The sequence below is a fragment of the Polypterus senegalus genome, unplaced genomic scaffold (genome assembly GCF_016835505.1).
Source record: "Polypterus senegalus isolate Bchr_013 unplaced genomic scaffold, ASM1683550v1 scaffold_4489, whole genome shotgun sequence".
In the NCBI taxonomy this organism is placed as follows: domain Eukaryota; kingdom Metazoa; phylum Chordata; class Cladistia; order Polypteriformes; family Polypteridae; genus Polypterus; species Polypterus senegalus.
In genome coordinates this window covers 1-11140 of record NW_024379279.1, presented here as the reverse complement: position 1 = coordinate 11140, position 11140 = coordinate 1, and the positions used below count along the sequence as shown (strand labels likewise).

Genomic DNA, 11140 nt, shown 5'->3' with positions numbered 1-11140 from the left:
CAGGAGAGAGGGAAGAGGGGCTCGCGCAGGACTGAAGCAGGTGTAATCTAGGCAATCGCCAGTAGCATTTGTAAGTAAAATTCGAAAAGAGCAATCAGATCAGAAGATAAAGGTGGAAAAGTCGATGGGACAAAACAAATACGACACCGGTGAGATTGTACATTCAATAACTCATAACGACAAAGTGACTTCATGTTTTCAAAAAGGTTTGCAAAAAAATATTCAAAATCAAAAACTGAGATCTTTCATTCCTAGAAGTCTTTAGACCATTTGCTGCGACACTTGAAGTTGTGCTCTGGTGCCTCTTGTTTGCTTTAATTCTCCTTGAGATGTTTGAAGAACTTGATTAGAGTCCACCTGTGTCCCCCCTGAATTGATTGGACATCCTTCAGAAAGGCACACATGTCCCTGTGTATAGAAGATTCTACAATTCACACTGCATGTCAGGACAAAAAAACAAGCCATGAAGTCCAAGGAGCTCTCCGTAGACCTCCACAATCAAATTGTGCTGAATCATGGAATGAAGCAAAGGGATAAAACCATTTGTAAAGCTTTGAGGAGCACAGTGGCCTCAAGAATTGTGAAATGGAAGAAGTCTAAAACCACCAGGACTCTTCAGGGAGACTTTTCTATCCATCCAGACTGAGTAGCTGGACAAGAATGGCCTCGGTCAAGGAGGTGACCGACAACCCAATGTCACTCTTAGAGCTTCAGAAGTCCTCTGCTGAGGTGGGAGAACCTGCCAGAATGATATCCATCTCAGTAGCACTCTATCAATCAGGCTGTAACATGTGTTTAATATGTCACTGTCCTCTGAACAAAAATATTTTATAAATCTACTCACATGAACATTGGACACAGATCTGGCACAAGGGCTCATCATTTAGAACTGCTAGGCAAGCAAAGAAAGACAGGGACAACTACGCAATGGGCAGTGTTAGACTATTTTTGTGTGTCAAAGTCAGCATGAAACTGCATCCCCTTTTCCTTGTTTGGAATGGCATGATTCACCTAAGTGGGGGTCTGCACATGAAGAGAGAGTAGAAAGCCTTGAAACATTGCCCGGCACACCCCTGAAGCCAAGGGACGGATGGGAGATAACGTCATCCGATCCTGAAAATCCTTCCAATGCAGCGCGAGACTCTACACATTGGGCCCCACTCCTGAAAGTCTTGCTATTCCTTTGACTGTTATGGAGTGTAAACTATCATTATAGTAAGTTTGGTTATTTCTCCTATGTGAATTCATACCGACGTATCACTCACTAAGGGAGGGTATCGCTTTTAATATCATATCTATATAGACTCAGGTTATGTAACACGCCGCAATTACAAAAGAACTCATTCCACCAAGGGAGCTAGCGTCCCCTGCTGGATACACAGGCATCTTTTGGTGATTTGCTACATGGAAGCCCCTATTAAGTAAAAGGCATATGACAATATAAAGAACTATAAGAACAGGAGGAAAAAAGAATCTCTGGTCTGGGGAGACAAAAACTGAACTCTTTGGGTCAGAACTCCAAGCACTTTGTCTGTCAAAGACCAGGCACTGCTCATTATCTGTCTAATACAATCCTACAGTGATGGTTGGAGGTGACAGCATCTTGCTATGGGGGTACAGGGACAGGAAGACTGGCCAGAATTAGACGAGATAAGGAATGCAGACAAATCCAGAGAAGCCCTTGAAGAAAACCAGCTCCAGAGTGCACACCACTGGGGTGACTGCTCAGTGACCTGAAGAATACAGCTAAGACAATGCCCGAGCAGTTTCTGGAAAAGTCTCTGAGTGTCCTTGAGGGGGCCAACCAAAGCCCAGTCTTACACCCCATAGAACATATGTGGAGAGACCTGAAGATGGCAGTTTACAGACAGTTACCATCCAGCCTAACAGAGTCTGAGAGGATCTACCAGGAATAATGGGATAAACTCAACAAATCCAGGTGTGCAAAGCTCATAGAGACGTAGCAAGAAGACTACCAGTTTGGAAAGCTGCCAAAGGGGATTCTTCAAAGTACTGAATTAAGTGGCTAAACATTTCTATTAAAGAGAGATTACAGGTTTTGATATTTAAAATTTGAACACTTTTCTGAAAATGTTTTTCACTTTGTCATTATGGGTTATTCAGTGTTGATGGATAGGCAAAAATTTCAAATGGATCTATTTCAAATTAAATCTACAGTACAGTAAAATTTGCAGAAATGGATGGAGTCGGAATACTTTCTCAGTTTGCTGTTTGTTCAGTTGTACAGAACGACTTGTACAGTGTATTTTTGTTTTTTAATGAATGTAAGGCCAATAATTTCAATGTATTACTCAATTACCTTTGACACTTTATCCTTGAGTAGAAACTTCTGAACTGTTTTTGTATTTGTTTTTACACTGTAGTGTGCATTCAATTATGTTATGTTTTAAACCAGGCCTCTCCTAACCTCCCTACTAAACTCTCACCCCCTGATCTTTGAGTTATCTACTTATATGTCCTACCTAACGCCCCCCACGCTCCCACATTGGTGTCCCTCCTGATCAAATGCTTCTTGACAGGACATCCCAATGCCCCATAAACCTGTGCCCTTCTGTCCTACCCCAAGATGAGCTATAAGTTTAAACTTGCTAATCTCCTCAGTCTTACATGGACTAATGTATGGAAAAGTCAGAAGACCACCATGTCAGCTCCACTCCTCAGCTTGGCACGTAACTCCTGGATTGTCAAAGTGTCACTCTGCCCACACATTTGTCTTCTTTTCTATTATGGCCAATGAGAGCTAAATCCCCCCCACTCTTGCCAGCAGCCTGTTCACTCTTCCAAGGAGGTGTCCCAACTGTCCATCAGGTAGGCAGCACAACATACAAGAGTCTGACCACAAAAGAACACAAACCTAAATCTCAATCCCTCTGATGACTGACTCCTGTACTATCACTACGTTTTTCTTTCTGGTGTGACTGGTTTTCAAGTGACCCATTGGGTCTCTTCCACCACAGAATTTTTAGAGTCACCATCAAGCTCCACAAAGACCTGACAATGGTTCGTAACTCTCACGTCTGGTTGGAGACCTTGGCCAGTGTGCACCTGTAGCCTTGTGTGTACTGCATGTCCAACAATGACTCACCTGTTTCAACCTGTCTGCTTGAAGTCTCCTCTCAGGTTCACGCTATCCCCTTAAAAAACACCTGGGCAAGATCTGTAATCTCCTACTGGACCACCAGTTAGCCTCCTCTTCTTCAAGTTCAGTGACCCTGACTGAAAGGTGTTGATCAACTGGCATCTCCCAAACATCAAAATCAGACTCCAGAAAGTTCATTCTTTATTTTTCTTTTTTCACAAGTTCTCTTTATCACTTTCAGGTCTCCATGAGACACACAGAGGTGGTGTGTCTAAATCTACAAGATCTCTGGAGGATCAGACTTCCCCTGGAGATCCATGCACCAGAGCTGTGGGCTTTGAGACTCGATACATAGAGCTGATGATCATTGGTCAGTACAGAAGGACCTACGGTGAGAGGCAACATGAACTTGAAAAGATGGGGAGACTACATGCAGAGCTAATAGAGGAGCGGACAAAAGAGAAATGTGAGCGAATCTGGACTGAGCAGCTTTTAGGAGGAATCCTGGAAGTGAGACAGACCCTCACATTGTAGTGGTCAGTGGGGTGGCTGGAATTGGGAAGACCACCATGGTTCAGAAGATCATGTTTGACTGGGCCAGAGGCACTCAGTACCAGAGGTTTGCATTTGTGTTCCTGTTTAAATTCAGGGAGCTCAACCTACTAGACACAGAGACAGAGCCACAGATGCCTCTGACCAGGCTGATTGTAAGGCACTATAAATATCTCAATGATCCAAAGTTGAGAGAAATCCTTCAGAAACCTGAATCTCTCCTCTTTATATTTGATGGGCTGGATGAGTACAAACACAAACTGGACTTCACACAGCAGTGGCTCAGCTCAAACATAGATGAATACTTTCCTGTTCACTCCTGGTCACTAGTTTGGTCAGAAGGACATTACTGAAGGGCTGCACAGTCCTGATAACCACCAGACCAACAGCCCTGGAGACCCTGGACATGGAGAGAGTTGATCGATTTGCAGAGATCCTGGGGTTCTTCCCTGAACAAAGGCTGATGTACTTTAAGAAGTTCTTTGGTGATGCTGATCAGGGCTCTGAGGCTTTTCAATACGTGGAGGAGAACGAAATCCTGTACACCATGTGCTTCAACCCCTCGTACTGCTGGATTATCTGCTCTGTGCTGAAGAGCCACTTCATGACACCTGAAGAAGAGCGAGGAGCTGCCCCAGAACTGTGACTGAGCTCTTTGTGATGTTTCTTCACAACATCCTCACCAATCACAGACGAGAAGCAAAAGACCAGCGAGAGATTCTGGTCAAACTGGGAAAGATGGCTTATTATGGGGTGGCCAACAGGACTCTTGTGTTTTATGACAAGTTTGAGATGTCCACCTTTCGTCTCCAGCCCATCCAGTCCTCTCCATTCCTCTCAGGGTTCCTCAAAGAAATCCTTCAGAGGGAAAGTACTCTGGAGCACACAACGTACACATTCTACCACCTCACCCTGCAGGAGTTCATGGCCGCCTGTTCCTTCTACATCGATCCATCAGGGGGCATTGAGGAGCTGCTTGAGAAGTTGGACTCGTGTAAAGATGGCCGGTTTGAGAATCTCACTCGATTTTTAGCAGGACTGTGCAGATATTCTGTGTTTAAAACACTGGGGGGAGTCATGGGGGAGTTAAAGATGAAGACAGCAAAGCAGATACTGGAGTGGGTGAAGAAGAAAGCTGAAGAGGCGCTACAGGGAGGAGAAGAAAGTGAAGCTCTGAGTGTGTCAGTGGCTCTATGAGACTCAAAATAAGAAGTTAATCAGAGACGCCATTGGGAAGGATTTAAAGATGAAGTTTAGTGAGATGACTTTATCTCCTCTGGACTGTGCTGTGCTGGGCTCTGTCATCAGCTGCTGTGGAGAACTTGAGGAGCTCAACCTGTCAGACACAGAGCTGACCCCAGAGTGCATCAGGAGACTAACACCGGGGCTCATCTGCTGCAGACGTGTCAAGTGAGTAATAAAACCTTCATGAGTTTAGTTTGACTGTCGGTGGACACTGAGGGTGACATTAGTGTGTCCAGCAGGGGGTGTCAGGCCTACAAATAGACGAGGGTCCATGTCAGAACATACACTGCTGTGTGTCACAATGGCACCTGAAAGCAAAAACAGCAGCTAAATAACAACAGAAATCAAATAATTTATACTTGGTTTGTTTGAATGAATCTTTCAGCACAGAAATTCACTATTAGACCCTCTTTGTTGAGAAATGAGAAAAGTACAACTGATTAGAAAGTTCTAGAAAAGTCATTTTCATGTTATTGTTAGATATGTCTGCATATTGAAAGCCTGTTTCGTAATTTGTGTTATTTTTAAAACAATTTTCATTAATAGCTGCAGGATTGAATAACTTTAATCACAATAAGTCAGTTACAAATCTGTAGAATGTTCAGTTTTGTCTAAAGAAGCTTACAGGTTATAATGAGACTCTTCTTCATCATGGAGAATGTGAAAGATCAAACACACCTCAGTGTCCACAGAACAGTGACAAGTGACGGGGACACAACCTGTGTGGGGTCTTCATTGATAAATAAACTGTGGTGTGTGCCGTGGCAGGAGATAAGCGAGAAAAACATTCCTTAGCCCCCCAGTAGACGTCATCAGGCAGGTGACAGGGTCAGACACTGGTCAGAGATGACAAAATTACTAATTAGGACAAATGGAGCAACAGACGCATTGCATTAAAAAAATAAAGAAAATGTTCATCACGAGAAAAGAAAATGATAGCAAAACACCAAAGCAAAGAATAAATATTCACCTGTTGCACTCGTTCAAATCGATAATTTTGGAAAAAAAACAAAAAAAAAAACATGAAACAAATAAATAAATAAAGCTTTAAGAGCCTAGCAGCCATCAACTGGCTAAAGTGGCCCCCAATGGTGAGACAAATCACAGCCGTCTAACCTGAGCGCTCCATCCACTAAACCTGCGTCGCTTCTCCCAAATCAGCTCCCGTCCTGAAATGAAAATCCCCCCTCAGTCGGCTTTCACGGGGTTTGTAGATGAACCAGCTGTCTGCAACACTAAATTAACATGCGGCCATCTTGTTATGCATTCTGGGAGTCCCCCATTAATAAGAATAACATGGTGTGACAGATTAGGGTTTTCTTGCACCCTTGTACCCTCAGACCACATGTCAGACACCAGATAAAAGTCCAATAATATTTATTATAATAATAAGGTGCACAAAGCACGCCCTCTCCACAATTCTCCAATAAACAAAACACAATAACAATCCTCCTCTCCCAGACGCTTAGCCACCCTGCCTCCCAACTCAGCTCGCCGTCTGGGAGCTCCCACAGTCCTTTTACATCTCCTGACCCAGAAGTGTTCCCAATCCCCAGTCCATGTGATTCTCAATCACTTCCGGGTCAGGTAAAAGCTCTTCTCTTCAACCCAGAAGCCCGTCGCTCTTCCTATGACGAACTTCCGGGTCATAGGGCACGAAGAAGTCCTTGGTCCTCCCTGCAGCTCCCTCTTGTGGCCCCCATGGCATCCAGCAGGGCTGTGCATAAAAACCATATTGTCCATGATGCCCTGCAGGTTTTCTTGGGACCTCCATGCTGCCCTGAGGGCTCCACCTGGCGGCTTGGGGGTATTGACCGGAATACACGGCCGGCAATCCCTCACAATGGTTAGCGCTAATGAACTCCTCTAAGAACAAAAGGGACAACAAACCAACTTCCTCCGGCCGGTCGTCTCTCCCCGATTGCTGAGTTTGTTTTATTTCACCTCATCACTCGTCAATCACAAATCACCAGCAGTCTCATATTGGCATCCAACGGCAGCAACTGTGTCCTTCACGTGCACTGCGGGTGTAGTCAGGAATGTGGAGCCCCCCAGCCGTGTAAAGTCAAATCAAATCACAGTGACGCCCCACTTACATCATTCTGACTAATTAGGATAACAAAGTAAATACTTTCAAAAATAAGTAAAAGAACGAACTCGCTACTAACTCAAGGTGGTCTCGTTATTTATGGTTAATAAAACATTTTAAGTACAAGTGGGGCTGCAGCCTCTCACACCTAAACACTGAAACGTCTTTGTATAGAAAAAAAGATTCAAAATGTAAACTTTTTATTAGAAACACAAGTTCCATAATTACCGTACTTTGTTAACAATTTTCTAAAAAATAAATCTTTTTTTGTAATGAATTCATTATAAAACACACTACTGTATGGCTCATCTAATAATTGAAGTGCCAGTCTGAGGGTGCTGCCATTGTGCCAGTGCCCTCCACAGAAGAGTCGTCGTCTGTCGCTGGCATCACGTGTGCTGTAGAATGTCAAGTAATCATACGTGAGTGCTCAGTTATTTCACGTGCCCTGCGGTCATATTAATACTTTTTTTTAAGTAATTTATTTCCTGTGCCCAGTATGTCATGAAAGTGTAAAGTGATATCTTTATAAATTAAAATGCTGATTATAAAGAGGGTAGAGTTGGCGGAGAATAAACAGCCTGTAGCAGAATCTTTGTGGTGAGCAGTCGGTGATGAAGGAGTCCGCGCTGAGCATGAAGAGGCGCCATGAAGAGACAGCACTGACCCTCAAACACTTCAGAGACCCTTCTGTGCTGTAAAGTCCGTCAGTCCAAGTGCTCGGCCGCCCGCCCGCCCGCCGGTGAGTGGAGGTGAAGGTCCAGCCTTGGAGTGTCGCCCAGAGCTGAGCTGAGTACAATACAATAGCATACAGTGTGTGTGTGTATAGCGCCCTCTACTGAGCGCAGGGACAGACTCTCAGGTGAGTATTGATGATCAGAAATATACAATTAGCACAAGTAAAGAAACAGATTTGTAAAACACACAGAAAACAACGGAGAGAGTGAGCTACAGGAATGGAAAACAACAAAATCTGTCGACTAATTGATTGTTGAACTCTGGTCTGGTTATTCAAAAAATGAAAAAGCAGATTTTTATTTCATTTCAGTTCGTTTTCTGTATGCAATTTTAATTTCAGTTTAGTTTTTATTTTTCACTCTTTTATTTTCACTTTTATTTCATTTAACATAACACTTTTTCTCCACTTTAGTTGCAGTTTTCATTAACAATCCTAACCTCTGAACTCCGGCTATCCGCACTCAAACTGTAGAAATATGGAGTTCACCTCTGGAACTCGTTTTAGTCAAAGTGATCCTTCACGGGGGGCAGCACAGAGGTGAGCACTGCTACCCCACATCTCCAGGCCGCAGGTCAAATCCCACCCTCTTCACTGACTACTTAAGGTCTTTAGGGTGTAAAGCAGTTCAGAAGTAAACCCCCCGATGATCGTCACGTAGCTGACTGGCCTGTCCATACGACAGCAGGACATTAGCAGCAGTTCAGTGAAAAGTCAGAATACACGTGGCCATTGAACCTTTGTGCTGTGTGTCCTTCTGTCTGTCACTCCTCATGTCCTCACTTCACTCTCTTCTTCTCCACAGCCTATGGTCATGTGGCCTCACATCCAGATGTTGCTCAGCTCTCTCCTCAGCTCTTTCTTCTCCACACTCACGACTGACTGAACTGAACCTGAGCGGCGACGACAACATGGAGGATTCAGGAGTGGATCAGCTGTGTGAGGGGCTGAGGAGTGAAAACTGCAAATTAGAGAAACTGAAGTAAGTGAACAACAAGTGTGTGTGTGTGAGTGTGTGTGTGTGTGTGCGTGTCTGGGTGTTAAATTTTATTTCTTCTGACTTTATGGCTCTTTATGTTCCACATCCACCATATAAACATTGTGTTTAATCAGGACAGACGTCAGTGTCACACGTGGGCAGACAGATGGATGTGACGAGGACTCAGCTACAGATTTCTTTTTAATTGTTAAATTCTTACAGACAACATTGAGACCCTGAGCCCCTCGCCCACAGTGGTCTCTTTCATTTTCTCGCTGCCCTTTCTGTTCAGCCTGTTGTTTTATTTCTTGTCCCACAATCCCATGTTGTCCATTCTTTATTCTGATCTTGACCTTCTCCTCATCCTCTTGTTATGAACTAGAGAGTCCCAAGTAAAACAAATCAAAATACCCACCAGAGGGAGGTACCATCAAACTCTGGGTAGGCACCAAAAAGGGCAATGAAGAATCTTTATAAATACAAAGGATTATTTTTGAAAAAAATGCTCTAAGGCACAAAATAAACTCCAAAGAGCACAAGAGGAGTTGCTGAAACAACAAAGGGAATCCAAGGCCAACAACGACCCAATACACAAAATCAAAGTACGGTAATAAAATCAAAACTCCAGTAATGACAAAAGCACAAGAATAGTCACAAATGCAACTAAACTCAGCACAGCAGGAGGAGAATCAAAAGGATTAGAATTTCAAAGAATGTGGACAGTAAGGTGACACAGGAGGTGACCACAGGAGGACAGACAGCTCTGCAGGTGTCCATCACTACTGGCGAGTCTTCTGTCATCTCAACTATATACAAGTATACTGATAGACGAAATTGCAAAGCTCAGCGTCCATCCAGAGTGAAACAACATGAAGTGCAAATAATGAATTAAAAATAAATTAAAAATAGAATTAAAATTTAAATTTAAAATTAAAACACAAACAAGACAAGACAAAGAAGTAGCAGCAATATTGACGTGTAGTAAGAAATATGAACATTGATGCACTGTATGGTATTTGCAATCTAGATACATAAATATAGTCAATAGATATTGTGTAACGAGCCCCGGGCACAGACAGGCGGACAACGTTTTGTTACCCAACACACACATCTTTATTTACACTATTTACAGGTTAGGGTGTAAAGCAGTTCAGAAGTAAACCCCCCGATGATCGTCACGTAGCTGACTGGCCTGTCCATACGACAGCAGGACATTAGCAGCAGATTTGTGATGGAGTCACACCTGAGAGTCGACACCATCAGGACTGGCAGCCCTGACACCATGTGGTGTGCCAGCTTTGTGTGGTCAGCAGTGAAATGAGAAGGTCATCAGTCTGACCACTTCATGGGCTCACATGTCACATGTCACTTTATATTTACTAACTGACTGAATGTCTTGTCTGAATTCTAGTACTCGACTGACTGCCACCACTAATCTGACAGCCATATTTAAAATGTTTCTAAATTCACAAACCAAATCCTCAATAGATGGACAGAACTGTGACTTGTCTTGTCATTGTGAATGTCCATTCAGGTGGCTTCTCGTCAAGCAGTGACATCAAATGACTAAAATGAGTTGATTTTTAGATCAGGATTTGGCTGACAATCAAACACGTCCTTTGATAATTCAAACATTCCCTCCCACCACGTGACTCCCACCAGCTACTGTCAGACCACCAGCACCTTGATTTATGTGAGCACTTGAAGTTGAAAGAGCAGTTAGAGTTTGTCACAAAGTAGTTGTCACTTGTGTCATTGGGGTCTTTAAATCTTTAACCTCTCCCTGGAGGGGCTTCATATCTTTATAAACTCGTCTTCTCTCACTGATTCACTCATTTTAAATGATCCGAGTTTAAATCAGGCTGTCAATAAAAACAGCAGAAAGAAAAGGAACTGAGAGAAAGATGGGAATTGAGAGCCAGAAGAGGAGATCAGAACTGGAAGATCAAAAAGCTGAGGGTCAGAACTGAAAGTGAAATCCAAACTCGCAGTCAAAACACAAAGCACCAGTTGTGACGTCTGACTTTTAAACACACGTCTGCTTATTCTTTATGTCACATCCACAAACTCAGATAACACAGAAGTCTAATGGACTGAACTTTGTACTCCTTGATCTTTGACAAAACGCTTAGTGTGACCCTGATTGTCACTTTGTAGCAACTCCTTTACAACAGACACACAGAATAGTGACACACAAGAAGTGAAGATGGCGTCACAGGAAAACAGAAAATATCATCAACTACCTTCAAAGTGTAAAGAATTCAGAAGAAGTCATAACAGAAATAACTCAAAAAACACAATAAAAAGAAAACCAGGATCAAATTTGCAATATTAACACAATAAAAAAATAAACGCAAATCATTACAATAACACACTGTGACCAACATGGGGTACAAGACCACTGAGCAGCTCACCTCGGCCTTGGAGCTTTTGAAGGAG

The 11140-nt window shown here is 43.2% G+C and overlaps 1 pseudogene; it reads left to right on the top strand.

Moving 5' to 3' along the window:
* The first annotated feature begins 3341 nt into the window (after positions 1-3341).
* Positions 3342-8627, top strand: LOC120519846 (annotated as a pseudogene).
* The last annotated feature ends 2513 nt before the right edge of the window (positions 8628-11140 follow it).